Source organism: Octodon degus, unplaced genomic scaffold (assembly GCF_000260255.1).
Source record: "Octodon degus isolate 3935 unplaced genomic scaffold, OctDeg1.0 scaffold00183, whole genome shotgun sequence".
NCBI lineage: Eukaryota > Metazoa > Chordata > Mammalia > Rodentia > Octodontidae > Octodon > Octodon degus.
The window spans coordinates 3791529-3799128 of NW_004524759.1; the positions used below are offsets into that span (position 1 = coordinate 3791529).

General features: G+C 39.6%; 1 pseudogene; it reads right to left on the reverse strand.

The window, feature by feature from the left end:
* Nucleotides 1–3845: 3845 nt before the first annotated feature.
* On the reverse strand, nt 3846–5828 carry LOC101564675 (annotated as a pseudogene).
* Nucleotides 5829–7600: the final 1772 nt, after the last annotated feature.

Sequence of the window (7600 nt, forward strand, 5' to 3'; positions counted from 1 at the left end):
TTTTTTTTTTTTTTGATTGAACTCAGGCCCTTGCACTTGCCAGGCAAGTGCTTATTCTACTGAGCTATCTTTCCAGCCCTAAGAATGTCTGACCTTGACAGGGCGTTTGAAATAACCGATACAGATCAAAGCACAATAAAACAACAACCACTAACCAATCAACCAACCAGCAGAACAAGCAAAACAACCAAAAGGAAAATAAAAAATCTAAACAAGTAAACACAAATAACTATTTGCATTATGGGTACTTGAGAAGACAAAAAAGAAAGATGTTTCCTAGTTCTTTACTTCCTTTTCAATAAAAGAGAAGCCATGCTGAACACTTACATCATCTGAAAATCTGTTATGGATAAACCCTGGGTCAAACATCTATCTTTCTGAACACTACATCTTCTTTTCCTTTACTTGTCAATTACCATATTATACTTTTAATTCTTTTGGGATGATACCCAGGAGCGGAAGGACTAGGTCAAAAGGAACCTCTAGCCCTAGTTTTTTGAGAAATGTCCACACTGATTTCCACAGTGGTTGCAGTCTACACTTCCACCAACAGTGGAGAAGGGTTTCTTTTCCCCTAAGCCCCACCAGTATTTATTATTTATTAGTTGATTTCTTGATTACAGCCATTTTTTTTTCTGGGGTGAGATGGAATCTCAGTGTTGTTTTAATTTGCATCTGCTGAATGATCAGAACAAAAAATAAATTCTACATGAAGTATGGCATAACACAACATTCTTCCTTTGGCTCTTGTTAAACCACTCTGTCATTTCCCATCTTTGTTCTTTTCATGTACTTCTTTTGTTTGTTTGTTAGGTCTCTTTTGAGAAGAGTTTCACTCTGCAGTTTAGGCCTTGAACTCACTTTGTAGCCCAGAGTGGCCTCGAACTTGAGGAGATCCTCTTGCCTCAGCCCCCCGAGTGCAGGTATTACAGGTGTGCACCACCATGAATAGCCATGTTTGTGTTACTTTTGTAGGGTCATCGTTCTGTAGTCAACTATTAAAAGCTGAGAATCCTCAAGTCCTTCCATTTTCCATGCACTCATAAGTCAGGTTTCCTAATATTTGCCACTGGATTTAGGATAACAAAAAAGATATTTAATATCTCTACAGGATTCTGCACAATATGGTTCCTGGATCCCTTTCTACCTTAAAATTCTTGACTTTCCCTATTTTTAAAAAAATTATGAGTCACTCTTATGTCCCTATAGCTTCTGAAAATTTACATGTTCTACCTGAAAGGTCTTTAATGCTTTGTCCTTTAATTGAAATACTCTTATCCACAATACCCCTTGATTTGGTTTAACTTTTTTTATTCTGTGAATCAAAGATCATGTCTTCAGAGAAATCATTGTAACACCTTTCCTTCCAAGGCTAAATCAGGACCATTTGTTGTTACCTATGCTTGTAGGACCTTGCCCATTTTCTTCAAAACAATTAACTCAATTTGAAATTGCGTATTTGTCAGGGTGACTGTTCAGTGCATATGTCTCATTAGGCTGTAGACTCCATCATAGTATCTTATGCTTCCTTAAGCCTCTGTTCATATTATTCTTTCAGACTTTTTTCATGCTCTTTTTTGGAGTGAACAATGTCTATTTAACATTTATCAAGTTCATGGATTCTTTCCTTATTCATTTTATTCTGCCATTGAGCCTATCCATGGAAATTTTTATTTCAGATGTTATATTTTTTAGTTGGCAAAACTTTTTATTTTTTATTTTTTGTATTTAGTATGGTGGATAAAGTAGTGATTCTCTTGTAGTGATTCTCTTGTTTTCAGTCTCCCATATGCTGGGATTACAGGTGCACACCACCCATGCCCGTCTCAATCCCAGTCTCAGCGTGCCCCAGGGGGCAGGGCTGGCATAGCATGCTGGGGAATCGAACCCTGGTCCCTCCATCTGCCTAAGCAGGTGCTTTAATCCACTGGGCTATCTGGCTGGCCCTTTTTATTTATTTATTTATTTTTTAAGTACTGAGCACTGACCCTAGGGCCTTTGCCTTGAGCTACATCACAACAGTCCCAAGCCCTTTTGGAGATAGGGTCTCCCTAAGTTGGTAAATTGCCCAAGCTGGGTTTAAACTTGCAGTCCTCCTGTATCATCTTCCCAAAGTTCTTGGACTACAGACATATGCCACTAGGCCTGGCTTATTACTTTTCCATAGTTTCTAATTTTCTGCTGTCAATCCCCGGTTCCGAAAAAAAAAAAAAAAAAAAATTTCTGCTGTCAAGAGTATTTTTTCTTTTTCTTTTTATGTATGTAGTACAGGGTCTACAGGGTCTCACTACACAGATCAGACTCCTAGTGATCCTCCTGCTTTCTGCCTCCCAAGAGCTGGGATTACAAGCGCATGCCACCATGGCCAGTCTCAATCACCATCTCAGTGTACTCGCGGTGGGGAGGGGCGTGAGGCGTGGCATGGCATGCCGGGCGCATCTGCCTAAGCAAGCACTTTAATCTGCTGAACTATCTGGCTGGCCCAAGAGTATTTTTTTCTTTCATTGCTAATGTGCTTATCTTTACCACAGGGGACATAGTTTTAAAGGCTACTTTAAGTCTTTGGTAATTCCAACATGTGTATTACCCTAAGGTTTTTTTTTTTTTTAAATTTTATTTATTTATTTATTTGAGAGAGAGACAGAGAGAGAGAGAGAGAGAGAGAGAGAGAGAGAGGCCAGCTCAGCCCACCAGGGGGCGGGCTGGCTGGCATGTGGCGCCGGGGGATCGAACCGCGGTCCCTGATGCTTTTGCTAAGCTTGTTCTAAGTAGGTGCTTTAGACCACTGAGCCATCTCTCCAGCCCCTACCCTAAGTTTTTAATTTTAATTTTAATTTTTTGTTTTAAGAAAAGATATTTATTATTTGCACCACTGAAATAGTCCCATAAGAACAATATACACCATGTTTATTTAAAAGAATCTACTCCTTTCAAATATAAGAACTGTATAAAGCAATACTATTAACACAAAACAGTGGTCACATTACATATCTGCAGGCTTAAGCATTGCAAGTAATATACAATATTTTTAATCTTATGGCAAGATATTTTCACTGACACACAGTGGTAGCACTTATATAGCTGGAAGAGAACAAAAACCTTTTTAGGTTTGTTCATGCTTTTTAGGGTTGAACTGGTGATATTTTGAAATTTATTGCTTTTAATCCCATTTTAATTTACTGCCTTTAGCTGCTTTTATGACAACAGTTTTAGGCAGGAATAGTTCCGTTTAGCCACTAAAGAGAAGCACACTCTGTTCCTTAGTATTAGTCCCCAGTCCTTTGCTTTCTATCTCTCATACTATGACACAGCTGTATCACAACTGACGTCCCTTGGTTTTAGTAGAGAACACTGACACACACAGACCAAACTGAGACATCTCAGAATTTAGAGATGAAACTAGTGGAGCAGTTCTGTCTGTGCCAAAGGCATAAAAATTATTGATAATTTTAAGCATAACAAACCAAGTTCTTTACTCAAAAACTTGCTTGTTTTCTTAAAGGGAAAAACCCTAGTTCCAAGATGGGTTTGGTTTTAGACTTAGGCAATTAATAATGTGAGGCAAAAACACAAGACATAATATTTCTAAAGTCACAAAACAACACATTAGTACTCATTTCCCCCCACTTTTTCTTCCTTTTTTTTTTTTTGATGGAAAACATTTCAATAATCAATGCCAGAGAAAATACTTTTCAAGAGTAACAGTATATTCATTTGAGGGGGGAAGAATTTTTTTAAAGCATATTGCTATGATCTTCAAAAAAAATATAAAATTAAATTTACAAAAATTGGAAGACCGAGAATAAGGAGTCTAGTATTTGCTTCCATGTCCAGCACTATCATGATTTGTAGCATAAAAGCAAAAAGGTCATGGATCTCAAGTATCTTCAATAATGGCTAGGATAACGTGTGACTACTGTCCTTGCTTTTTTGAGAGATACCTTTCCCAGTATTTGTCATTTAGCTCCAAAAAGTCATCCAATTTTGCTATCTCTCTGAGGTAGTGAGTTAATTTTAAAAGTTCTTTGTCTTTATCTCGATTTAGGTATGCTTTCATAAAAGGCCTTATCTTTAGTCCATTCTGTGGGTTCATGAGAAAATTTCTTCCTATGTCATCAAACATAATGGTATTTTTTTTTTTTTTTTTTTTTTTTTTTTTGCTGTAAAACTTGGAAAACTTTCTCATAGAACACCAAGAGGCTTTACATCTATCAGTCCTCTCCTTGGGGTATGTACTGAAGGCAATCTTATAATTTGCATTTGTACTCACTCCCAGCTCTTTCATTTTAACTTCAATCCACTTCATATTTGTTGCAGACCAAATAACAATGTCATAATCTTCATATGCAGATGTTAGAAATTCACGAAGAGATTGCTTATAGACCGGAAGTCGGAATCTTAGTTCTTTCCCATCTTGCAAGATGGCGGATGAAAAAACTGAGAAGCCAGACACTAAAGAGAAGAAACCCGAAGCCCAGAAGGCTTCTGCCAGTGGCACTGGTAAAAAGGGTAAGGTGAAGAAGGCAAAAAAGTCCAAGAAGGGGCAGCCCCACTGCAGCTGAAATCCTGTCCTGGTTAGAGGAATTGGTAGATACTCCTGATCTGCCATGTATTCCAGAAAGGCTTTGTACAAGAGAAAGTACACAGCTGTTAAATCAAAGGTTGAGAAGAAAAAGAAGGAGAAAGTTCTTGCTACCATCACAAAACCGGTCGGTGGGGACAAGAATGGAGGTAGCCGGGTGGTTAAGCTTTGAAAAATGCCTAGGTACTACCCTACTGAAGATGTGCCCCAAAAGCTCTTGAGCCACGGCAAGAAACCCTTCAGTCAGCATGTGCGGAAACTTCGAGCTAGCATCACTCCTGGCACCATCTTGATCATCCTCACCGGGCGTCACAGAGGCAAGAGAGTGGTCTTCCTGAAGCAGTTGGAGAGTGGCTTGCTACTTGTGACTGGGCCTCTGAGCCTTAATCGTGTTCCTCTACGAAGAACACACCAGAAATTTGTCATTGCCACCTCTACAAAAATGGACATCAGCATAGTGAAAATCCCCAAACACCTCACTGATGCTTACTTTAAGAAGAAGAAGCTGTGGAAGCCCAGAAACCAGGAGGGCGAGATCTTCGACACTGAGAAAGAGAGATACCAGATTTCAGAGCAGCGCAAGGTGGATCAGAAAGCAGTGGACTCACAGATTTCAGCAAAATTGCTACCTGTGATCTGTTTTTACTCATCCGACAAATGGAATTTATCCTCATAAATTAGTGTTCTAAATTTCTTACTAAGAACCTAATTAAATACCTGATACATTTAAAAAAAAAAAAAAGAAATTCACGAAGATACGGCTGCATTAATTCTACCCTAGTCTGCACAAGACCTATGGTCAAACAATGTATAATCAACATCTAGTACCAACAGGTTTTTTCCTTCTCTGGGAGGATTCAGTATTTCCACTTTGTACTCTTTAACTCTCTGAGAAATTTTAAACAGATATTCTTCCCAGTTCTCCACTTCAACTACTTCATCTTCAATATCAAAATCATTGACAACATCATCGTCAGGGGGTGGACCTAAGACATCTTCCAAGGTCTCCTCACAAGTTCCCATCATCACAATTATAGTATTTGGTTTCAGTTTGACAGCTCCAAGCTTAACATCATTTCCTGCAGGTTTGCCTTTCACTTTTGAGTCCCAGTAATTTCTGGTGTTCTGGCAGCACTCCAGTAAGGGTCTTGAAAAACTGTTTGAGATCTAGCACAGTATCATCTTCCGAAAGCGTGGTCACTGAATATTCCTGTTCACCCCATTTTACAATGATTGGAAGAACCATTTTTGAAGCATATGAAGTGGCAGCTTTCCTTCAGGAGAAGATATCTCCAAGGGCAGCGTGCCAGGCTGCCCTGCATCCCCTCACCTGGAGCATGGTGGAACCAGCTGCAGTGATGCAGTAACCGTACCCTAAATTTTTACTTGTTGATTTTCTTTGCGCCAACACAATCATTCTCTGGTTCTTTATATGTCTAGCACTTTTACAGTATAATACAGACATTTTGCTTAGACTTTAAGGTTCTTTGAAAATTCTCTGAATATTATTAATTGTTTGGTTTGTTTCAGCAGTCAGCTTGGTTAGGTGCACATCCTTAGTTCTGTTACCTTGTGGCATTGCCTCCAATCTCAGTTGTTTTCCCAACTTTTGCTCTGCTGCTTTGGGTTTACTTCATGTGTGCACTACTTGGGGTACCCAACACCCTGGGCTAGGATTGTACCCAGAATTAAGGAACCCCTCTTCAGCCTTCTCCTGTCTTAGTAGCATCTCTCCCCCATCACATATTAACTCTCAGGGTATCCTTTCCTGGTTTCTCTGGCTGTAAGACAAAATGTTTTTTTTTTTTTTTTTTTTCCTTCTCCTGAGTTTCAGTTACTTCTAATGCATAAATAGGGCCTGCCCTTAAGGAAAATCCATTAAAAGGCAAAACAAAAAACACAAGCCACTACTAACAGGACTTCCTCACATTTTCTTTGGCTCATTTTCCAGATCTTTAGCCCACACAATTAGATTTTGTTGTAGTTTTGGTTTCCTGTGTTACCCTCACACACTAGGAGATCTGAGGCTTATCTTAGGTCACAAATTATAAGAGCAGGGTCTGGGGAGATGGCTCAGTAGAATAAGCACTTGTCTGGAAAGCTCAAAGGGCCTGAGTTCAATCCCTGGTTCCATTAAAAAAAAAAAAAAAAAAACAAAACAAAAGAAATTACAAGAGCAACAAAATTTACTTCTGTTGGTGCCTTAGACCACACAGTCCTTTTCCACGCAGATAGATGGGCAGGTTCACTTACACGCAGCCTCCCAGTACATGCTATCCGGTAACCTGGTCTAATCTCCACTTCTCTGACACCTTCCTATTGAGCTATTTGGCCTTTTCTTTTTCCTCCCCTGCCCTCCCCTGCCCTCCCCTCTCCTCCCTTCCATTCTCTTCCTTGCCCTTCTTGTAGTTTGTCTTTCACAATTCACCTGATATGCTTATTTTTCAAAATCCTCAGATACTTACTCTGTATATTTTATTCAGAGTTTTTGGATTTAAGCAGCAGAAAAGGTAGGCTATGGTGGGCCTATTCCATCTCAGATGGAACTAGGAACCTTTGGGCTTCATGGAAGGAGAGACCATTCCTAGCTTTATTCCTGACTGACATAGTGCCTGGCACATAGTGATACTCTGAATATCTGTGGAGTAAACATTGAATGAATGGTGAAGTTAAAAATGCCAAATACACACACACACACACACACACACACACACACACACACACACACACAAACAAACCAAAAACCTTCCACATAATTAACAAGAAAGCCAGAGTAAGTGATCCTCAAATAGGTTCATTTCCCATGCTTGCCTCACAAGGCACTCAGAGGCTTCTGCAACATTGGTTCAAGTGGGCCCACATATACAGAGTTCATGCCAGCAGCTGACTTGTCACCCACATGATGCTGGTGTGGCAGGCAAGAAGCATGTGAAACTCAAGAAGTCATGGAAGCCTCACCAAGATTTCAAAGGATGGACTGGAAGGTTAGTCACTGGGTGACAGGGCTGGAGTCTTAGT